The following is a 25,294-nucleotide window of genomic DNA, read 5'->3' on the forward strand; positions in this document are numbered from 1 at the left end:
GCTGTTATTGTAGTCGTAAATATGGAAAATGATGGCTGGACACCACTATAAATATGTAGCAGGGCTTATTTATATTTACAGTCAGCCAGATGTGGTAAAACACCAGCACTCGTTTCATATAAAAGAGTCTGACACCTGGAACTGTAGAGTGTAGCTTCCACCTGATCTCTGTGTCAGTCTCAGCAAAGTAAAAAATATGTCATGTCTTTTGGAAGGTGTCAGACATTGTTACTTGGATGATCGAGCTAAATTAAACTCTGTTTTACTCGATGCAGTTATAGCAAATGTCAAGTGTGTCAGAGCAAGAGCGGCCCGGGTGAAAGCTCTTACAAAATGATATTAGATTTTGTTCAAACTAAGTAGAAGTTATTGATTGCGTTGCTCTCGGTTTTGGTCAGGCGTGCTTTGTCATGTAATTCCGACCCTGTGGACATCTACATTTTACCAGTTTTTATGAGGAAAAGACAAGAATTTAATTTTTTTTTTTTTTTGCTGTTTTCAGATGAAGACTCAATTTTTCTCTACATCCGATTGTGAGTAATTCCATAAGGTGAACATGAGATGAGCTTCGGCTTCTGACAGGTCCATCCTTTCGTCTCTCATCCTGTCAGGGACTAAATTCAACATGCCACCTCTTACCAACACACATGCAAACAAGATGGACTTTTATTGGTTCCCACAAAACAAAGGTATCATTATTACTGCTTGAAGTAATACGCCTGCAGAAGTATGTTTGCCCATCAGACTGATTTCGGAGGCGGTGCAAAGCAATACATTTGGAGAGTGAGAATGTAATTCTATTCATGACATTCTATATTCCCTCAATATTGTAACATTTATATTATATGCCAGGTTGCTTTCCCTCTGGAGTCCCTCTTGTCAAAGCTCAAAGCTTTCTGTTTTCATAATGAAGACCTTATAATGGTTCTCATACGCAGCACTCCGCATTTTCACTTTGCCTTCTATCAGCGATTTGCAACTTTTAAGCATATTCCTATGGCCCACATTTTAACATAAAACCAAATATTTACTGCAGACCCCATCTTTTCTCAGCAAACGACAGCGGGGACAATGGAGCCCTGCGCTGGAGTGTAATTTATAATATGCACTGTATGATTTGTCTGCGTAATGAGAACAGAGCTCTTTTCTAAGCTGTTCCACCCACCGTATGCCCTGATTGATTAGGGCCTGCTGAAACAAACTCCATGGATTCATGCCTGCCTTAATGCTCCAGACCCAAAGCTGGAAAATTAACCTAGATGTATTGCAATAAAATATTCACCTTCTTGTGCCTTATAAATCACAAAGTGGGCAGAAATTACAGTGAATGTGGTTGTGGTGTGATCAGGGTCAGTCCATTTTCTCCTTTCTTTTTTTCTTCTCTGTGCTTCTTTTCATTCTCTGTGTGGCTTCCTATCTGCCCAGGCAGTACAAGCATGTCAAAGACAGACCACAGGGTGGGGTAGGAGGACACATAACCAGCCATATGTCTACACTCTGCAGCACAGCAGCCTTTGGAGGAGATGGGAATGTCTCCTAATGCATCACACAGTGTGTTCACCAATGAACACAAAGATCCCATTTGTTAACCTTTTTTTCAGGCGCTGTCTTTACCTCCTTTCTTCTTATCTGTCTTAATTAAGAGTTAATAGTGTTAGTAATTATGGGATGATGTTCAGGGACTGCTTTTTTAATGGATGCAGGTTTACACTCCTTTGTTTAACATTTTCCTACAAACATTCAGGCAAAAAGTAATGGCATACATTAGAAGCCAAAAGACACACATTACTACTTTTGGTAGCCATGTGCATTCCTGGTGTTTGGAAATATATTCCATCAGGCACTGTGCCCTGAGGCAGTATTGTAGGTGAGTAATGGGGGAGCAAATGTAAACATTGTGTTTGGGAAGCAGTACAGTCATCAATCATGGGCTCACGCTGAGACCTTTAATATTCAACTGGAATTTCAGTTTGACACAAACTTTCATAAAATTGACAAGAGACATATTAACACAGCCACAAACATAACGGGCTTAACAATGCCCAAACACACGCACACACACACACACACACACAAGACAAGAAGATAAACAGTTCCTCCGATCAGCATGCCACATTAATGCAATTCAAAGAAGAGTAACAGCGAGAAACCGACAGCGTATTATCAACTAATGGCTTTGGTTTTACAATCCATCTAAAAGCAAATGTACAAGCTGATATAAATAACCAACCGTGCTTGAAAAGAAAAGGCAAGGAAATGACTGTAAAATGCAAAGAGCAGTTCTTTGACAGATGAAGGAGACAGGTCAGGTTCTGCTATAATGTTTAAATTGGACAGGGACAAAGTGTAGACATGGAAGATGGACGGCTTGTGTTGAAGCTCAGACAATAGACTTTAAAGCAGTTGTCACGTGTGTGAAATGACAAAGATGGCTGACATCAAAACAAGAGCAGCAGGATGAGGTTTTTGTGTCTCTAGGTGTGTGTGTGTCTTGACAGCAGTCACATTTATCAATCAACAATATAGATCCCTGGAGTTTTCCTGAGCGACGTTCTATCAGTTCCTTACTACGGCTTTTTTTCCCTGGGATCATACTCAGGTTTACTGTTGTCAAACAGTGATTATAGCTCAGTGATCAAGTGTAAATTTCACTTTCTGTGTCAGGTTTCATCATATGTTTCTCTATAATTGTGCTGCACCTCAAATCGTTTCAGGTTTTATTTTGGCAGAATCAAACGCTGCTTGCCAACTTTGATCAAAGTGCGACTTCAAGTAAAATTGGAAAAATACTGCTTCAAGTCTCCCGGGGGCCATATTGTAACATAAAAGTTTTTTTTGACTGTAGGTTCCTTGGTACAGAAATATTAAATTCAGCAATATGTGTTCTGCTTTTCTGTCACTCTGGAATCCAGCAATCAGCAGTATCCGCTGTACTGCACTGGACTACCATTTAAATGGTAGAAATACAGAGTTGCATATTAACAAGACGGAATGAGATGAACGTTTCACAGGCAGACTTAAAGCCTGCAGCAGTGAGCTTACCTGAGAACGAGTGCTTGAGTGTCTCTGGGTTATTATTGTGCCTGTCCTCCCAGGATGGGAGCTGGTGGCTGGAGCTGCTCAGAGGTATAGGGAAACTAACAGGATTAGCAACTCCATCCCCCACGCGCCCACTTTGGCCCTCACATGTGCATAAAGGAGGCCATTTCTATGGTAATGCACTGTTTACATGAATGGAAAAACTAAATCTATTATTTGCCATTTTAGATATAACAACAGGGTAGAATTGTGTGTTTCCTATCAGTTTTGTTTCTATTTTTAGTTGTCCTATAGAAAACAAATTGATGTCCATGCTGTTGATAAATCAGACCCCCCAGGATAGTAAATAACTGGAGAGCAGTCTCACCTTCATCTCAGGAAGCTTCCCAATCCATACAGCTGGCTCATTTACAACACCTTTGTATTCATTTATATTCCTAAAATACAACACTCTTATCCCCCTGTTCATCATTGAAACGTTATTTTTACAAGTGGATTATTGCAGCACATTCAAAACTGTCCTTTTCACGATACTCATGAATGAAGAGCTAAAAGAACTGTTATTGTATTGAACACATGTAATACAGGGGAAACATCAAAATAGATTTTTACATTCTCACCGAACCAGATAAGGATTGTGTTGTGTTTTTGTTGCTTTTCACACGAGTCTCTATAGCCTGGACCCTTCTCTTCTCTAACCCTAACTTTCAAGTCTCTACAACCTTCAGAAGAAAAGTTATTCAAGAAGGGCCTACCTCAGTGTGGTTATCATCCTGTATCCTAACCCTAACTAGGGCTGTAGCGATACACTCATCTCACGATACGATACACGATATTCAGCCAACGATTCGATATGATTCGATACGATTCGATACACTCACATCATTTTCTGAAAGATTTTAAAGGGACAGTGTGATTTTGGTGACATCTAGTGAGTGTTCCATTGACTTGGAATGTATTAATTGAACTGAAAACTGAAAGCATCAATTACACAATATATATGGCTCTGACTGGACAGCTTGCAAATGCTGGACAAAATGAATCGAAGATGTGGTGAGAAAATTAGTTTTATTTATTGAAACAGCGCAAACTACAGCTTACAAGCCTTTGAAAAGTAAATAATGTGCAGTATTACATTGAACAATGGAGTGTTAAAAAGTGCAGCAAGTGGCGTGTTCTGAACCGATTCTTTGACAGCTTTTTTTAGCTTGACACTGAACATATGAGGCTAGCCAGTCTAGCCACCAGGAAAGTAAACATAGTACCATGGCTTCTCCAAAACAGCCAATAATTCAAGTCACTAAGAACAACATTTAAACATTTCACTTAAAATGTACCCGTCTTAGCCGAGTAGTTTGAGACCTGTAGACCCTGACCTACAAGTGAACACTAAACAGAAAGTCTCCTCTCCACATAACTGCAGACCAAATGATCTAAATTCTCTTCAGATTTTTGTTCAGGAATAGAATCTGATCGACGTGCTCTGGGAGACGTGCACTTCTCGCAGAGGTACCTTTAAGCAAGGTGTGACAAGAGTGGATACTCATACTGGTGCTCTTTCCACCAGACCAGTGGATCTTCTTTCACTTCCAAGAGATCTGCCTCCTTGTAGCGGATCATCTGCTCCTTGGCCTCGTCCTCTTGGGTACTTGTCTTGGGTCGTGCTGTACCACCACCACCGTATCGTTCACCAAGAAGAGCAGCCAGTGGACATGACGGCCTTGGATTCCTGGGTGGAGGATGCTGACCTTCAAATAAATAAACAATAAAAACAAAAACACATTATTTATAGTTAAGCACATTCCATAATTCCTACACAGAGGTTCAGACAACACTGCGCTTCACTGGATAACAATGGGTTATACTGACCTTGACTGCTCTCTCCTTCAATGAGTCGCTCTCCATCATCTACAGTCTCTTCTTCAGATGTCATCCCCTCATCATCAGCACTAGCATTTGCTGTCCCCTCTTCAATGAACTGAGTCCTGTTAGCGGCACATGTTTCTTTAAGTTGCTAAATTGCAAGTGGAGATGCATTTGATTGAATTCAGGCAAGTTCAGGTAGTTTACCCTTGTTTTAACACCAGCCAGGGCACTCAGCTCTATCACAACCCCATCAAAGTCAAAGCTAAACTCCAAATCCTCCTGCGGGTTAGAGATGCTGGTCGCGTGCACAGGATTACGAACATTATCACCCTGAAGAAACTCTTGCACGTCCTTGTAAGCAGAACAAATATCACCCAGTTAGACATTATTATCAAAAAGCAGGAAAAATCTAAACAGTTAGTGTAAGAATTGGGGTTAGGAGCCTGTACACCCCCTGCTCATATTGTTTTCACTCATGGTGTGTTTGAATATTAATTAGCTCCTATTCAATATTGAATAACTCCACACTGCTCACTCCAAACATTCTCAAATTTCACACGGGTGTTTATCAGTCTCCTCTTTATCCATCCTGACAATTTCAAGTCTCTACGAACTTCACCAAAAAAGTAACATAACAAGGGCCCAAGAGCATTATGGGAGTTTGCTGTTCACCACTTGCGAAGGTCGTAGAAGCTCGTGGATGGCACCAATTGATCGGGCGTACCCAATTTAGTAAAGGTAGAGCCTACTTACAAGTTGCTACAACCTTCACAAAAAAAGTTATTCTAAAAAGACTCATTACTGCCCCCTGGTTTTTACCGTTCATCCCCTTCCGAAGGTAGTACAGACTTGGGGATGGTACAGATCGACCGGGATTACCCGAAAGGTGGGACGGAGCCTACTTTTAAGTCTCTACGACCTTCAGAACAAAAGTTATTCAAGAAGGGCCCATGACCTTTTTCCCAATTTCCCCGTTCGACCCCTTCCGAAAGTCGTAGAGACTCGGGGATGGTACCAATCAAACAAAAGTTATTCAAGAAGGGCCCAGGAGTATGGAGAAGAACACATTTGCAATTATTGCTGAGTCAGATATCAGTGACAACATGGCCAATCTGTTGGAGCGAACATTTCATTCATTTCTTAGTTTTAATAATAATGAGCTATTAATGTAGATGTTATGTAACTGATATGGTACAAAAGCTAAAGATGTATGTGTAAACGAAATGTAAAGAATGCAGGAATAATGGTACGTCAACAGTGCAGCAGACCGGAAACACTGCAATGACCCACAAAGAGCGGGAGCAAAAGTTGTGCTAACCATGCTGGTCCCCGTTGCTCACATATTCCCTCCCTTGTTCTTATCTTATTCCTAAGTTTAGCATTTTTGCCATAATTAGGAGTCCTGAAACATTCTGGCTGCCACGAGAGTAACGCTGGTCACTTAGAATAAACTATAAAGTATCTAAAGCCTTACATGTAAAATATTGATCACAGCCTCTTCCACCCTGTGAAATATACAACTTACTGATTAAACACTGCTATAGGATTAGCACGTGGTATCAGCCGATCCCTCAATCCTTGTATCAGGAGAGAAAACTGTGGTGCATCCCTGTTAATCAAACTGCCCATATTGCAAATATATGCAAACATATAATGCACAAACTGAACCAGAGTTCTCTGTGACTTTAAAGCCGTGTCTCCAGTAAAGACTCCAATACAGGTGAAGGTGGTGTGTGCAGGTGCAAATACAAGCAATTTCAAAACAATGATAAAATTACACATTTCTGCCTGATCTGTGTAACTACAACCTCAGCTGTGCCACTCCATCCACCTCTGGAGTCATAAAATGACACAAAAACAATGTGTGCAAGCACAAAAACAACTCTTGAACTAAACAAAATTGGCTAACGTTCACAGCGGCTTTGCACCAGTAGACACCATTAGTGCCCAATGAAAAAAATACTTCAGTTTCACGGGTAATGTAATCCAACAGGAAGCAGCTTCAGAATAAAAAAAGGGCTTTTTCTTACAATGTTTTTTTTTTTTCTTCTCATTTATGATCTAGAATGAGCATTTTAATTTAGATTTATGAACACACAATATGTGAATGCAGATTTATGAGCGTGTACTATAAATGATGATTTGTTATCCTTCACCATGTCACAAAACGCAATTACATTCTTGATCATTTTTTGGACGAGCGCAGTCGTTCTGACAATTTTTCACCTATTTGAATTTTTTCTGTGAATGAGTGTGTTTCCTCAGTTTCGACTGTGTACTGGTTAAACAACCCTGAGGGCTGAACTGGCTGGCATTGCTCCACATGGAAAAGAAACTGGTGAATTGGCTGCTGTCATGTCTGCTAATAAAGACATCACATCCAATGGGCACGCATGCTCTTGTCCTTGGTTGGCATGACAAATAATACCATTAACCCTACCTCCCAAAGCAGCCATTTTGATTGATGGGAGAACAAAAGTGAATGGAGTGTGCATAAATGTGTGTGTGTGGGCAATTATTCCTCATGTTGTGGGGACCTTAATCTGTTTGTACTGTCACATTATTGGGATTATATTCCTTCTGGGGACCTTAGATTAAGGTTAGGGTAAGGGTTACTCTGGTTGAAGGTTGAAGTCTGCAGGAAATTAGTGTAAATAAATGTAATGTGCCCTGAAGTCATGGAGACACAGCTGTGTGTGTGTGTGTGTAGGTCCAGGTCCATATTGCTTTGACCTTTCTAATCTGTATTCAGCTGGTCAGCGTTCCAATTAAATGTGTAAACGCTATGTGCGACGATAATGGCGTTGAAGCCCGGATCAGATATTTGTTTGATGCCTGCACAGATTTACAGCTCAGCTTTCACTGCAGACACATGGGCTGTCTGTGATATATCACCAGGTGGCAGTATTTATGTGCAGAATAGGCAACAGCATCAGTGATCCTGAACTCAGCCCTATAGACTCATACACCTCAGTTTAGACACAGGATAGAATTTTGTACATTTCATATTGGAATTTAAAACTCTCCTTTCTGAGGACGAAATATCCTGATGTCTCATAATTAAGAAATGGGAGACAGTTAACGTGTATAAAAATTTAATGGCTCATTCATAATTTACAACAACAGATGGACATTCTGGCACATGGGACTGGATGCATGTTAAATGCTGTCACTTTTCAGGGTTGTGTGCTTTGCATGATCATAAAGTGATGGGGTCATTTTTGTTTTGTTTACCCTGAAAATGATCCACTGTCTCATTCAAACACAAGGGGTTTTCGATTAGGAATAAATTACAGTTGCTGAAGGTCAGTAGTTGCACAATGATGCTTAAGTGTCCAAGCTTCCGCTGCACATTTCTGAAGATCTTATTCCAGCAGTGACTTTTTCTTATTCACTCATTCCATGCAAAAAGAGCTCACTCTCCAATAGCATTATTGATTTAAAAGGTCAAGAGCGAGTGTGGTGGCTTATTTTAGTGGAAGATAGTTTGACTCTAGTTTGACTCCACACTGACAGATGCTCACACACGTTTATTGTACTTTTTACCAACAGAACGAGTGCATTGTGAGCACTTGTGGCCTTTGGAGCTGCGCACGTCACCATTAAATCTGTCATTAAACAGCTTGTGAAATACACATCTGCTGCATTACAACCCCCCCCTCTGTAAGCTCAGGCAGCCCCCTCCCTTCAGTCAGTAAATGCTGTGCAACCCAAACTCTGTGAACAGGACTTGATGTGTATCTGACCATTTTAATAAAGGAAATTGCAGTCAGAACACTCTGGATCCAAATCAAATTTGAGTGATGATGATTTGACTTTCGGCAAGACATGCTGAGAAGTCTTTTTGTCCTGTGCAGCATGTGTCTGCCTGGATACGTGTGAACACACACACACACACACACACACACACGTAACTATGTGATTTGTGTGGCTGATTGCATTAGGTGCAAGGAGTTAGTCCCTGCGGAGGAGCCACATGCTCGTTGTACCCCAGCTGTAGCTGAGATCTAATATTCTTCCAACAGCACCATTATGTCCTTGATGGGCCAAACCCAATCTTCTGCTTCTTTGTGTCTGCCTGGCAGGGTGGAGTACAGAACAAAACATTGTGTGAGGAGGCACATCACATGCAATATTCATTTCTTATGAAGTAGTCTTACAACACTGGCTTTAAGGCAACTTCAGTTCAGGATTTTTTCTGTTTCCTGTACTGGGTTTTTGAGAAGCAAAGGAGGTCAAACACTTGTTCGGAAGAGGGACACTTCAAAAGGTTACTGAAACAGCATGTTCCTATTAATCATAGTCCTGAATAGGAACAATACTCTTTTTTTCCAATATTCATCTTCCGTATTGCGTCTACTGCAGCAGACCTCTAACTTATCGGTCCAGTGCTTTGTTAATTTTCTCATTTCAGGAGATAGGCTTGCATCTATCTCTGCTTGTAGTTGATGTTTTCGTTGATGTTGTGCCTGAGGCTCTTTGCATGAATGGCTGCAGTGGCATGGTATGGGCGGCCCAGACAGAGGGCACTATTGTTACCGCTCCGGAAAATGAAAGTGAAAGCGTCCATTAGTCAGCATTCAAGCTGTGCTCAATATCTCCATCTACCCAACGAGCAGCCCTGACTAACAGAGAGGCACCGTCCTCACTGTGTGCACATCAGCCTCAGTCGGCCAATTCAGTCTTCATTTTAATATGCTCCACCATGCCAGATGGTCTAAGTGCAAGCTATATACCCCATTTAGGATTAATTCTACAGCTGTTGCATTTGTTTAGCATATAATGAAAAGGCTCTGTCTATTTTAAGAGACACAGTCCTTTCCGATCCCTCTGTTCGCCGCTGTTATAGCTGAGAAATTGGCCTTTTCAGCCTGTAATCTCACTCCATTGTCTCTGCTGATTCCCATTATTGTCATCAATTCATAAGCAGTTAGAGTGGTGCCATGTTAGTGTGACAGAAGCAAGTTGAGAAGTAATTAACACAAACAGCTGGTTAGAGAAAGAGTCGGGGACTGTGTCATCCATGAGGGACAAAAAAAGAAATACTGTCAGTGCACATGCGTCTCCGTGTTGGGAAGAATGGTACCAGCTGATAGAAGCATATTTTGAATCTTTGAATACAGTATTGCAAAAAATATGGTATACACATCCATTTATTAACTTTGACAGTGTTTTTTCGCCCCTGTTGTTAGTTTGTTGCTTTGGGAGTGAGTGAACCTATCCATGAGTATGTGCAATTTGATGCACCTTGATTGAATGTTATGGGACTATTGGGCCTGGGCGGAGCTATGCACTCTACTGAGTGTCATTTCAGTTATTGTTATTACATTTACAGTGTTTCAATAGCAGATTCATATTTGGAGAGGAGAGTACCTGGATATTTAGGATATGTAAGCAGGCTTTTGTCTTCAGTTACCACAAACCTAGTTTTATACAGTTCCATGGACCACATATCTTTTTACCTTTATATCATCCCATCTCAGTTGTGAGGTATTTTTTTGCTTCTCCAAAATAAGACAGGCCATTATACGCTTTAGAATATTTATTGGCAGTGCTAGGGGATACAATATTGTGTTGTTTGAATGATTGGGATGTTGAACTATTTTCCCTATTTCGTTGCTATGGTAACGCTTTTCATTCTGGCAACACAGAAAGGGTATTGAAGACAAATTGCCCATTTGCCACATGTTGGCTCTTTTGCCATATGCGCTCATTTCTGACACCAGATTTATATGCCTGCATGAGCAGCTCTTAAGATACAATATCTTTATACTGAGGAGTAGATTCATTTCACCGACGGTGTGCTTGTTTACTAACATCTGCCTTGGCTGCAGAGGTGCTGTCCTAACTGAAGAGTAAGTGCCATCCTCCCGTCCAGGACAGCTGCCAAGTGGCCGGTAGGTGATCACATAAACCACTGGACACGAGACAAGATTGATAAATCCAATAACACCTCAGGATTTAAATATGTGAGCTGATTGCTATCACAAATGGATGCCCTTAATAAACAGAGGGCTACGTGAGAGGGCGTCCCCCACTGTGTCGTTTAGAGTCGGCTGGATCCAAACATGGCTGCTCTATGGCCAGATGTTGGATAACTGACTCTCCCCCACTGAAACATTTCTAAACTTGTGTAACCTTCATTTTTTGTTTTATTAACACAGTGAGTCCAACCATGAACATGTTGTTTTTGCCTTTTCTTTTATTCATAGCCTTTATAACCTATTTAAATAAATGTCTTAAATCAGTGTTTATATCATTTTGTTTATGACGACTTGGGTTTCCTTGATGTCTAAGTTTCAAATGCATTTTACTCAATGGGACCTGGGGTTGCAGCGTCCCGTTTAGATCAAAGTCTGGGCAACGAACAGAAGGGATTGATTGAATGAAAAATACTGTCAGCTTTTTCTATTTGTGTGGATGAGGCCACATATTTGTGTACAACCTCTATGATTGCCTGACAGCTTGTGTTCCTTATCCTGTTTGACTTGATTGTATTGATGTCACTGCTTGTCCAGATCTCAACACTTAACCCAGTGAGTAAAGTGGTCACTGAAAGGACACGCTGAACAATGGGACACTGTTAAGAATGAATAGATAAAGCAACATGTACGCCATAGTTTTGTTTTGTTATATATCTTCCGATATCTGTTAGTTTGGACATTTATATTTTGATTTTCAATGATTAATTGATTGCATGATTCATTTGCCTACTGGTTAAGCAATAAATAAATTGGAGCTGATATCTAGACATTGTCAAGCTCAGCTTCTTTTATTATTATATTTGTCACTGTTTGCTGTTTCCGTTGTTTGTCTAGCAATGTAATTGAGCATCATTATCTTCAGAGGGTGTTTTGATCACAGACGGAGGCAAAAGTCGTCATATCAGAGTAGCTGGTCAGACTGAATGAAAAGGAAGAACTACAATTTAAATAGCTTTCATTTTGAATTCCAGCCTGTTTTGATTACCCAAGTCCACAGTTCATTTCATACCTCGCTTTATGATCCACCGTTCATACCTATCTACCATTTTTCTTGGGATGGGGGGAGGACCAAAGTGGGACCACACTGCTGACGTGAATGCTTTCAGTGGAGAAGATTGTTATTCTTGAGCTCATTAAACTAGTTTAGATCAGGATTGGACCAAATAAGTTACATGATTTAAGCAGTTGTAAGATAACAAAATATACAGCTTGTGCTAATTTTAAATAAAACATACATTTTGCATATGTTAAAGTGTTTACTGTGAAATGATAAATGTTACATAGTAACGTAATGAGAGCACAACAGGCTGCGTTAGCAGTTGATCGGCATTATTGCGATTCTGTCATGTATTGTGATGAGAAATTGTGTGTTTGAATTTGGTGATTCATCTGTATCACAGTGTACCTTTTTAATTCAGCTTGTGTCATACAAATTATTTTTCTCCTGCTATATTTCATGGCTAATTTTCAAAACAAGTGCCAGACACCAGACGTCTCTCCAGCTTTTAATAAACCATTAGACAGTGGGGCAAATCTCTTATGGCTGCTAATCCTGAAATATTAAAAACAGGAAAGTGATTATTGAGATATTATAGAATTTTCAATATTCACTTCATGCGCTGGGATTATATGAAAATGTTTTATAGAGGTAATTTAAGCCTCCCTCATTCTCGAGCATAGCTTTAGGACATAGATGAACTTGCACTGATTGCGAGAGAAAAGGCAATAAGAACAAAGACGTGGGGAGTAACCTTTGATGATGATCTTCTTTGTCACCTCACTTTGCCACCAGCACTGTTTCTGGTGAGGCAAAAGCTAATTTCATTAAGACATGGGGGATGGTTGCATGCCTCAGAGTTATATCATTAAATACTTATCCAGTGTTTTCGCAAAAGAGGAAAAAGGATGATGGGGACGTAGATCTGTAGGCTTTCATAACGAAACAGGGTACCAGGCCAAGTGGAATCTAATTTGTGCATGTGATTCAACCACTGAAAATCACAGAGGGTGGGAACCTCACCAGTTCAAGGTGTTCATGTGGCCAGTAATGGGAATGAGAGCCCCTGCTTCCCTTAATCTACTTTCTGGCTCTCTCGCTTCTATCTTTGTCCTCCTTGAGTTCGGGTGTGCAGTGCGCGGCAGACTGGCGAAGCACTCAGTACATGACTTTATCACTTTTCACCAGATGCTCTCTGCTCCCATCTATAGAGGGAGCAGGGGAGGAGATTGCCGTGCTGCAGCAGGACTAACTCTGAAAAAAGAACGAGTCACAGTGACAGTCAAGTCCCACAGCACTGGAAACCAGGGGGGAGGTGGGTGTTCACTACAAACCAATAATCATGGCTTATAGCTTCACTGTGCCCCAACATAGTGTGCCGAAGTCACAGCTTCTCTTGACTACCTTACTTTTTGAAGCAGGTGCAGAGCATCTACAGTACGCACAGTTATGATTTGTGTGTGTGTGTGTGTGTGTGTGTGTGTGTGTGTGTGTGTGTGTGTGTGAAGCAGACGTCACACATGCCTGCACAGGGGGAGGGGAGTGACGGTGCCCCCATGCTATTCCTATTCAACATGTTAATTAAATAATTATTAATGCTGTTCCACATGTAGTCAGAAGCTGGTGATTAAAATGGAAAAAATGATGTTCAGCTTTTTTTTTGGTTGTAATCTATGAAATATAATTACAGCTGTGATATGGTTTAGATTAGAATTCTGCTGACATTCAAACATCTTATTTGAACACTGCCAATGTCAGATACAAGTTAAGTTGAATGAGTGCTATCTTTGAACTATAACATCCAGTCACACTGGATGGAGATAGAGGGTAAACTCTGACCTGAGCACTTGAAACCTTATCTTACAAATAACATGCATGGTTCAATGCAGATACAATGGCCGTCCTCCCTGGTATTAAAAGATTCTTGACATGCTACTAGATTATGAAATAAAATTTAAAAGCAACACTCGCCTTGTCGATCAGGGTCAGGCATTGGGAAAAAAAGTATGAATATTTTTAATTCGTTCAAGGATAAAGTTGAAATGTTGAGGAAAATAGTGGAAATGTTGAGAATAAACTTGAAATTTCAAGATTATAATAGAAGTTTTTAGAATATATCAAACAAATATCAACAGCATGTGAGGCTGCCTCAAAACGCTGCCTTGTGTAGATGAATTGGTGTAACTGTACTTCAGAATCTGATTTGGTTTGATATTGACCGTATTCGCAGAATACAAAAGGAAAAAGAAACTTCCTCCACTATTATTTCAGACACTGTATAGGCAACATTAGGTGAGGTTGTGGTTGTGTCTAGGTTTGTTCTCTTTCAGCCTTAAAAAGCTGCAACTCCTCAGACAGACATTTTAAAATGGATTAAAATACAGTACAGCATTTTAAATCTTGCTGTTAATGCTCGAGTCAACTGGCTGTTTATTCAGATTTAAGGATCCCTTTTCCAAACAGGATTCAGGGAAATGGACTCAGCAGAAATGGGATCATTGAGTATTATTAGTGCCTCAACATCACAGGATTTGCTACTTACAGTAAATGCTGGATTAGCGCGGGAAAAATGCCAGTAGCTTGCAGACATTTCCAGGAATGTGCCTCTTGTTTATGTATGACTGCAGATATGCAAGTATGTTTTGTAAATTTTTTAAGGTGTGTATTTTTGTGTACATGAACATGCATATGAATGTGTGCGGCCTTGGATCTTCACTGTACCTGTGTGGAGTCAGGGGCAGCCGCACCGTCTTGTTTGCCCAGCCGTGGCAGAGCAGCAGCCGCTGCCTGGCTCACGCACTGGCTGCTGTCACATTTCAGGACACCATCCTACTCATTCAGTTTATATCCTTCACTGCTCCTACACCTCCTCAGGCTTTTCACTTTTCCAATGGGTTACCAAACTGACATCATCGCTGCATATGAATAGAAGAGAAGCTCACAGTATACCAGGGTTTCACTTTTTTCACGCCATTGCCAAATTGGTTTCAGAATGAAAATTAAATCAGCCATATGGTGGCAGCAAAGAAAACTGAAATGGAAATATTAATAAAAAAAATGCAGTTTATCTATATGTCTATATGACACTGAACAACAGATGCATTTGTATCCAGCAGACACATCTGAGTCCAATTGTTCTGTCTTGGTCTCCACCTATTGCCAACAAAAGCATTTCTGTCTATAGCTTGCTTGATGATCGATTTGTGTTCACCCACCGGTCTCTAATGTTGCCTGTTTGCTCTTTGTGGCTTTGGTCAGGTAGTGTTTATTAATGCTGTTTGTCAGGAATAAAAAGCTGTCACAGCTGGAAACCAGGTGGAACCAACCTGAGTCATTCAGGTTGGTTTAAAAACATGTGACTTTTTGCATACACAAACACATTTAATTTTGCAAATGAAAAATATGTTGATGTCTGATAATGCCACAAAACTGAGAAGCATTATGAGCACAGATGCACATGGTCACAAAGAGGTTTCTCTTCATATATATTTCATTGTTAATGAAGCTGTAGGGATTTAGTGACAATAAGCAGGTTTTATTGCTTTACTGTGTCGTGAGCTGGAGAGCCAGAGGTTATTTAAACAAACCCCCTCAAACCAAACACAGCTCGGTTTTTGTTTACCAGTGTTAATGCTTGGTAATTTAGTGCCACGGGCCCGGAGGGAGCAAGGTTCATCTTTGGGGTGAATATTCATTTGGGACTGACACCTGAGACTCAGCAGCTCCTCATCGAGCCTGTCGTCATCGGTATTGACTGCATTGTTTCAGTGCAACGTATTCACAATCGTAGAATAGTAGAACTGTGCTTGATCATTCAACTGACAAATTCCACAACATATAATACTAATACTGCAATACTGTTAAGTTCATGAGAACAAGATATACAACAAAACGTAACTGTGTCGTACAACAATATGCTCTTTCACAACATTGAGATGTGACAGTGTAATTTCCCTTCATGTTAGCGAACCGAGATGCATAGAATTGCGGCGTCTATGCTTTTGAGCTTCCCCAGACGCGTCATTGTGTGGAATATAATGAAGGTATTGAGTGCTTTATGAAATCCATTTCCCTCTAGATCAATCTGGCTTAATGTCATCTGTCTCATTCACATCAAACGGCCGAGGACTGTATTAATAATTGCATCGGCTGTATTGATTTCTATTGACTGTCAGAGCGGCCCCTGTGAAACACTGTAGTCTTCAAGCAGCCTGACCCTAAATCAAGTGACATCTCATTAGAACAGACAGTGGCTCTTAAACAGATCTTTTCCAGCTATAAAAATGGAAATGGGAAACAGCCACTGACATAAAAGAGGATTGTTTCTTCATTCTTTGCTAATATGTCATTCCCTGAATTAGTCAATATGTCCCCTGTGAGGTTCACAAAAAGTGTCTTGTCTTTTAGTAATCAATTAACCTGAATACAGGGTTTATGTTTTATCCTATATTCCCTGGCTACACTTAACAAGGGCGACCCACCTGCTTTTGCATTGAGACTTGCTGACATCGTTTTTTTTTCCAAACACTTTTAAATCACATGGCTCATGCTGACACGATAAAGTCATGCATTTTTGTTGAGTTGTTTTAGCCTTGCATTCACGCTGTGCACCTCTCATTCTGCCTCGCCCCAAATATTCTGTATTGGGTTGCTTTCTGGAGGTCGTGCGAGCCATTGTAGTAAAATGGAATTGCTGTCATTTTCCAAGAGCAAGGTAGAGATTGAACACATCTCCTCCGGTGCCTCATATTGACAAGTTGTTTGTTCCCACATAGAAGCCCCTGAATGCTTGTTTTCTTTCATTTATTGCACCATTCTGGGTAAACTGCAGATGCTGTAATGCATGATAATCTCGGGAGGTTGTTTGAGATGTTACTGTCTACAAGAAACAAGAAAGTCATGCAGATCTCAGATCTTTACCTTCAAACTAAATAGCTTTGCCCCCTGGTGGTATAGTATATGTCATAAACCTCCACCATGTTAGCAGATGGGACATGTCAGTGTGGGACAGTGTGTCTATCATCCACCACCACCACTGCTCTAAATGTTATGAAAAGGTCAAGATGGCAGCACCCTTATCCGGGATACTTAAGCTTCATTGTTGTACAATGGAAGGAAGTGGAGACCTGTCCATGTCTATATACAGTCTTTGGATATGCACGAGATGTAGTAGCAAACGAGGGATTTGTTTGTTGTTGAATGAATTTTCCTTTAACAACCCCATCATACAAGTACAAATATGTACTGGTCTATCGTTCTAATTCTTATTTTTCTCTCTCTCTCTTTTTTGCTGCCGGATTCTTTCTTTCTGTGATGGATCTTATCCCAACTAGGTAAGTGCACAAACACAATTGCACCATTACATTGCATTGCTGCGACAGATATTGATATTCATAATAAACCAAAGGAAACAGTGGGAGCATGCCGTCAATTGATGAAATATCACAGTGGAAAGAGGGCAGGACCTGTGATTGTTAGAACTGCTTTCTTTCTCAATTTAATGAGTCGCTGGTGACTGGCTGCCACTGTAGGTTAATCTCCTACTTTGGCGCTCTCTTCCTGAGCGCTGTAAAAATAGACCTGAACATGTTCATTACATCTCCTTCATTCATATCTTTCCTGCTAAGGTTGCTACCATCTCAATTGTCAGAACAGCCACCGAACACATTCAGAGTAAATGGCGCCTAAACAATGCCAGAATAATTTCTTTTCATTTTTGTTTTGTGCTTTTGAAGTCAATCATACATAAACCTCAATTTCTTGTCAAAGTTCAGATAATTGATTTGATATACAAATTTTTGTTATCGTTTTTGCAACACTATTTTTCTCCATTTTGCAACGTACATATAGAAGATTTTCCTTGAATTTTGAGGTTTATCAGTTGAAACAGTGACATGTTTTTGCACAGTGAAACCCAGGCCAATATAAAGGATAATCTGTGTGGATGTGGTGCTAAATGAGCGCTTTATGATTCAGTGCTGCTCTCTCATGGCGGAGCTCGACTCAGTAATGAGTAAGTAATGAAATTTGGGATGGTGGGTGCTGGGTAATATGGCTAAGCAATGCGTAGGGGGCCCGTGGTGTTTGCTCCCTTGGCTGTTGAGCCCTGGACTGTGATGAAACCCCCCCTGGTTTTAATGTTACAGCAGATTTCCAGCATTGGGGGAGATGGTCTAACGCAGCCTTATTACCTTCAGATTGAAGATTATTGACAGAGGACAGACATTGTCCATATCTCATCACGTTGCACGTATGGAGTGATTAATGATTAATGACATAAATAACAGATTTAATGTCTGTAATAATTTTCTCCAATTTAACAATATGGCCATTTGGTCTCCCAGCTCCCTCCCTCTGCTTTACATTCCAATCCTTCCATCAGACCGTTCTGCTGAAGGCAGCAAAATGGGAGCGTTGATTTTCGAGTCTAATAGTCGTTAGATTTGTAACGGAGCGACGGCTTCATGAATCCAGAAAGCTCCTTTATTGTGTTAGTATGCTCGACCTCGTAAATTCCTTTGTGACTCTGTATAAATTTAAGGCATCAATTATAGCATGTGGTGAAGATCTGTGATAAATCTGTGAGGTGAGAGTGTCTCTGTATGTTCAGATAGACGATTGTTGTTGTTTTTGCTTTTATCCTGAGCCAGCCATGCATAAGAAAGAAAACCTCACTGTGTTGTCAGTATGTAAATGCATTTGTATTCATCTCACTATTTTCATGATTGATTGACTATAAAGTGTAAATGCTTACCCCAACACAATTCATCCGCAGCACAATTTAAAGGCACATTTATATACAGAAGTGCATCAACCTGAAATTATTGCATGTATGCATTTGTACTAAACACAGCGTTGTCAACAATCCATCAGCCCTCTAATGTGACATGACATTAATTAATGCAGTTTCAGTTTGTTGGTTGCTGTATTGCTTTTGAGGATAAGAAACTGTTTCTGTCAAAATCAGAACAATATAGCGACAATTTCAATCACAGTCTTTTACTTTAATGTAAACCCCTATCCTGCACTGCCAGAGTCAAGCCCAGCTAATCCACTGCAGGCTGCCTTCCTTGCTAGATTGCTGCAATTTACACAGGACATGTACTGTGTTTAGCACAGGGCCACATTTGGGCTACCTCCACCAGAGGGGAAGAGGAACTCCTGTAAAGACTCGCTGTGAGAGCTGCATGAAAGGAGCACAGCAGAGAATAGAGACCAGAGAGCAGAGCTCAGCTGACCTAAGGATCACACTCTGGTTTGGCCTCTTGGGGTTTAGATCACAACCAATTGTAGCAGCCCCACTGTGCAGCCCTCACACACAGCATGTTCTGAGCACAGCTATTCACAACCCCACTGCAACCCTGCCACTATCTTTCCATATATAGGAGCTGAAACCGCAGGTCTACAGGGATAAAGTATTAAGGAAGAATTAGATCCTAACACTCTTTATCATCCCCTAGGTGATAGTCGCATTTATAAAGTGCCCTTTGCATTTGTCACACCTCTAGGTTCTACCTTATTTTACTTTCCTGTAGTGTTTCAAAGGGTATTTTTTCTCTGCCCTTGTTAATATGCAATACACTGACAAAGCACAAGCAACTTTAGCCCCCAACCGTGTTCTGTGAAGCTCATTTAAATGGAAATTGTACAGTTGCATCCCCTGTGAAACTCCACCACTGTGATGAGAGAATTGAGACTTTTTAATGTCAAACATGCATTTTTTTTGGTAACGCTGAGTTTCTTTTCTCTTTTCCGTCGGGAGGGGAAACTGATTAAGGTTTGTTTCGCTTCCAAATGCACTCCAGAAAAGATAATGGCAGCTATCAAGCTTTTTTCTGTCCATGAGGCCCACATGCAGGGAGCCCATGAGACTGAGTTGTAGTAGTAATAATCTTGTTTCCTGCATGACTCCCCACCTATAACTGGGCTAGGCAAGCAAGGCCTGCTGGCACAATAGCATCGCCACTTATCATAACCACCTTCCATTTACCCACAAACACAATCCTGTTCTCTGACTAGGTAATTACAGTGTTTGCTGCATTGTTGTGTCTCCACCATGCTGATAGTGATGTCCAGAGATGGCAGCTACTGCTGGTTACCCAAAGCTTCTCTCAAAAGCAGAGGTTCCATATGTGCCTCTTCGATATTGTTCATAATTTTCTTATTTTGAACCCAGAACACCTTAAAGAGACAAACATGTACCGTATTACATCTTGTTTTTGCACTTACAAACAAAATCTACACCCATTTTCTTTGTTTTCTTTCTGTGAATTGAGTCTCTGAAGTGTTGGTGGTTGTTTTGCACAACGAGCAGCTATTCTTCGATGCTAGAGTCCTCAGGTAGACTGTGCAGTTGAAAGCATTACGACGGGCTACACAACCTGTCTTTTTTCCCAGCATGGCTACAGCTGCAAGATGTTTGGTTCAGGCCTCCGGTAAATACAAGGCTTCTCAACTGCCCAGGATTAGCACTGTGGGGAAGGGAGGTTCTAGAAAAGAGGATGGGATGCAAATGTGGTTTTTTGAGGGAAAGAGCAGCTGTTTGAAGACCGTAAAAGCATCTGTGATGTAGGTCCTGTGCACTTGATAATGATGTCCCTGGATCCCATTACTCCAGAATCAGGGAGTCGATGTCCCTGCCCTACAATTTAGAAGCAGGATTCCAGTCTGTAATGAGAGGCCACTGGTCTGGACTGCATGGGACGGCCACATAATACAGGAAGTTACCCTAGCTCCAGGTCACACAACAAACACACTGACCTCACTACGACAGCTACTGCCCATCCATTAAGTGCACAATTGCAGACGTCATTATTGTATTTAGTTATATGGAAACCTTAATGATATAGCTTACAAGACCATTACGTGTGGTGGGTCACTGGTCATATTTTCATCATATCTGTAAAACTCTAATGGTTTATTAAGTGATACTGAATGACCAAATCTTTTACCAGACCTGTTGATATAATAGAAAAACCTATAATATAATAATTCATTTTCTATGACTTTATTGTATGGCTGAAATATAATTGCAAGGTTATATAAAGGGACAATCATTTAGTTGAATTGTAGCCTAACAAATCATTCAGAATTCACTGATGTACCTGTGTATACTGTCTACTATAGAAAGTAAGCAGAATTAATATTGAAACTTGGGTAATACACACTTTAACCAATGTTCCTAATATGGAATTCAGACATTTGATAATTTGTTTTATTTAAAATGTGTATAACACACACATTTGAAGATGTCAGTTAAAGGGATTTTTAAAAATTGGTTCAGATTCCTAATTTGCGTTTACTCATCTAGCAATGAGTAATAGCAAAATGACCTACATAACTGATGTGGGGTAAATCACTGGACTGTATTGTGATTAAGATTTTAGGTAATGAGAAACAAATTATATTTTCACATATAACCTTTCCACAACTGAATCACAGTGTGTGTTTTTTGCAGGAAAGCTTGTATTATCCCAGGGGGGAACAAATAAAATCATTTTAAGGAAGGACAATTGGTCTCTGCTGAATTTTAAAACTCATTTACTGTCTTTTGCCTTGACAGATGGGAAAGTGGCAATTCTGTTTATCTCCCCACAGACTAAACAAATGAAATGGAGTGGGGGTCACTGACGAGCGCCTGAGACTGAATTAACACTCTTCTCATTATTGTTCTAGAATATGTGCTGGGTAGGTTTCAGCTGGATGCACCCTGCCATTTATTCTGACCCCCCACAGCTGTAAATCACATCAGGATTAGATTCCCCCTCCATATTTTTTTCCGTTATATATATGAAACTCCATCTAGGTGCAAGCAGCATCCTGACACTGTTGATAATACAGTTTATTAAAACCCACCACGGTGGGTTTGGTGGAATGGAGGTCATATAGGACACTCTAACCTGTGTCATCTATAATTCATTGTCAGAATATGCTCTTCTTAGTGGGATTAAACTTTAATAACTTGACGGGCTCTGTAAACACCCCTTTGTGCAGAGCTAGTGTCTTGCCTCGTGGAGGGACAGGTGCAGCGACTAGATCTTGTGCTGAGTGGGGGGGCTGGGAGAGACAGGGAATATCTGCTGAGAGAGAGAAGAGTCGCAGTAAGTCCAGGTTAAGCCCTGGGAGCCCGCCGTCAGCAGGCCAGTCCCCTGCGTGAGGACAAGCCCCAGCTGAAATGTGTTTCCCTGCAGATAAGGTCCAGCCCTGAATGGGGGCATGGATGAGATGTGGCCCCATATCTGTTATGGTTCTTATTGTGTGGGCGAGCGATTAGGTTAGGGGAAATGTAATACGTCTCTGAAAGATTTTTGCTATGTATGTACCTACTGTGCTATCTCTGGGTGAGGTTAGAGAGGGTTGAGGACATACTGTATATGTCACTACAAGAATTGTAGACTTGTAGTTTTACAGTCTAATGATCACAGTGATATATATTTAGCAAAACTGCTTATTTAGTAAACCATAAAACACCAAACACACGTCTTTGTAGCGTGACTGAAGATATAAGTACATATATCCAACTGTAGCTGTTTTGGATTTTACAGTCTCAAAGGAGTGTGGCTCTGCAGCGAGATGCTGACTGTCTTTGGCCGGGGCCTGTCGCCATTATTGGGTCCGTCTTGTTTATGGCTGCATTTAGCCAGTGGACTAGGTGGGGTCACAGAAAGGAAACACCCTCTATTTGACCATCACTCAGCCGTGCTCCAGCACTGTGGCACAGAGTTTCCCTACAGTCTGCACTGCTCTGCTATCACTAACTGAATTATCAGTAACTCATCTCTGACGAGGTTGGACATCATAGCACCATTTCAGTGATGTGACCTTTCTACTTTATCCCTCGCCTGTTAAGACGTGCGTCTTTTTGATCCGACGTGTGGACATTTGCCAGTGGCTGATTGCTAAATAGCAGTGATCTGATGTCCCTGGAAATCTCTTGAAGTATGTCTCACAGTCCCAAGTCAGACTCAGCTTCTGTTGGATCAGTTTGGCACCAGACCAACCAATTAACCTCTCTAAATGGCACTTTGGATTGTTTGAAATCCTTTTCGTCACATTTGGACCCCTGTGGTTTCTATCAGGGAACGGCGGGTAAGGGGTGGTGCGTTGTTTGAGTGTGTGCCCCTTTGTGCTTGAATGTGTGTACAAGCAGTATTTCACTGCACTGCACAAGCAAAGAGTTTAAGGTGTAGTCTCAGAGCTATGGCCCAGTAATTTCATTTTCTCTTTAATATAGCTTGAAATCCCTTTAAAGCTATAGATATGTAAATGCACTCCTTCCATTTCCCCCCTTAGCGGCCCCTCTCTTTCAGCTTTATGGAGCACATTATGGTCTAATTGCTTTGATTTGGATCCTGCTTGTAAAACCAAACCTGTGATGGTGCTCTTCAGACCATCCCTTTACTTCAAAGTGGAAATCTATCCCACCCAACGCACTGCAATAACTGCAGTGGCTAGGTGAGCCATGATGTTGGTGTTAGATTGCAATTATTCATGATGAACGGGTCAGCGGAGCCTTTCTTTATCCTGGAAAACTTAATTCCCCTCCATCCTGTTGTTGCTTTCCTGCAAGTAACGTGAATTTATGTGTTCTCGTGAGTGTGTGTGTTTGTGTGTATGTGCGTGCGTGCTGTGTTAGCCTAGTGGTCTCACCACATAAAACAACTTGTATTCTGGGTCTCTGGGGGGCTGATCCTTTGACACAGAATAGATTAAAGACTGGTGGAGATATAGCTTTGTGTGCTGCAATGGGCAAGTGGGCAAATAGTACAACAGCCAGGTAATGCTAGTGTAATGCATTCCCACCGCACCCATGCCGCAGCTTTGAGAATGTGGCCAACAGCTTCGCTTCAGCTCTGAATGACTGCTGCCGTGTAATTTGTTACAAGCCTCGTGTTGCAGTTCAGGGTTGGTTTAAGTGCAGAACATTCACACAATGCCGTAGCAGAGCGCTCAAGGAGAATTGGTGAAGAAACACTCTGCCTGTTTCCATCACTGCCAATGAAAGATCAAAAGCCATTTTGGGCAGATAAAAAAAACTCGATAGTGTTTCTTCTGTGGTAGGTTTCTATTACCTGCAGGAACGTGTGGGAGTCTATTGCCTCCAAATCTATTAGAAATAGACAGAGACAAACTTTACTAACATATATCATCACATACAGCATGTACATCATTTTAATTTTAAATTTTCTTTCAAACTATTATCAGATTTCAGCCAGAAGATGAAGAAGAAGTGTCTTTCATCTGTCATTAAATTATTTTTACAAACTGTAGGAATTTGTGATGATATGTAATGAATTATATATATATAATATGAAGTGAGATAGGAATGTTGTATTCATTAACTGGTAAGGAAGTATGTAGCAGTGTGAACACCCTAAATTGTTAATGCAGTGCGTTCAGAGTAGTGATTGATTTCATTTGATTAATTGATGTGGACTCTTTGCTTCTTGGTCTCGGAGTTCAGGTTTTCTTCTTGGCTGAATATCAGTCTCCTCTTCCTGTGGTTGATCAAGTGAGATTGTTTTGTCAAAGATCGTGGCTGGCAATTCATCTTCCTCAGAGAACAATTGTAACGAGGGGGCCCCCTGTCTCTGTTGTTTTTTCTCAGTTGTCTTCATTTTTCTGCAGTGCAGCATTATTAAAACCAAGTCATTAGTTCTGTAGTCATCTGTAGTGATGTAATGCTGTAAACATTAGAATCCAGCAGAGGGCACTTTTTGCAAAGCTGCTTTTTTCCTCACTTTATTTTTAATTGACCAAACTCCCCTCTCTCCTTTACTCTGCCATGACTGAATCTCAAATAAGATATTGAACTCACATATCTGACCAGCTGACTAAAAGGCCTACAACATTTAAACCTTCCAACATTTCTCTCTCATGCTGTCTCTGATTTTCTTCTCTAGTTTTTCTCTTTGAGGTCAAACCTATGATTGGAACTGAAAGAAGTGGCCGTTTGGTTGTGGGAATAAAAGAAAAAGTCAAATGAAGTCCTAACAGGCTGACTTACGCAATGTTCTTAAACTTCAAGCTTTTCTTTGGATGACATCTTAATGGTCAGATTGTAAATCATTTGCGGTGTACCTGGGTTCTTCCGAGTGCATTTCAGCCTTAGCCACCTCGCTCTTAAACATACAACCAATTTAAGACCACCGACACCAGACTCCAGGGACAGAAGCTCAACATTGTGTCTCGACAGCAAAAAGGAAATACAGAGCACCCCCCAGTCACAAGGCCCCAAAAGTTCAGTACTTCTAATTCTAACTTCTAACTTTGAAATCCTCAGAATTTGATGTACAGTATGTTTAAGCTTTGTGAGACAGCTCTCTCAGTGACATTTCTCTTTGAGAGAGATCATAGTCCTCTTACTTCACAGCCCCCATTAGTGGAGATTCACTGGCCTTTTATAGGG

General features: G+C 40.8%; 1 protein-coding gene and 1 long non-coding RNA gene across 11 annotated transcripts in view; one reads left to right on the top strand and one right to left on the bottom strand.

Moving 5' to 3' along the window:
• The window catches only part of robo2 (roundabout, axon guidance receptor, homolog 2 (Drosophila)), a 289,705-nt gene that overhangs the window by 90,886 nt on the left and 173,525 nt on the right, over positions 1 to 25,294 (top strand). The window lies entirely within an intron of this gene.
• Positions 11,657 to 15,179, bottom strand: LOC138412014 (uncharacterized). Its single transcript, XR_011244528.1, has 2 exons — positions 11,899 to 15,179; positions 11,657 to 11,808 (listed from the first exon to the last, which is right to left on the bottom strand). It is a non-coding gene; the product is annotated as an uncharacterized lncRNA (long non-coding RNA).

This window comes from Paralichthys olivaceus, chromosome 11 (assembly GCF_024713975.1).
Source record: "Paralichthys olivaceus isolate ysfri-2021 chromosome 11, ASM2471397v2, whole genome shotgun sequence".
Taxonomy (NCBI): Eukaryota; Metazoa; Chordata; class Actinopteri; order Pleuronectiformes; family Paralichthyidae; genus Paralichthys; species Paralichthys olivaceus.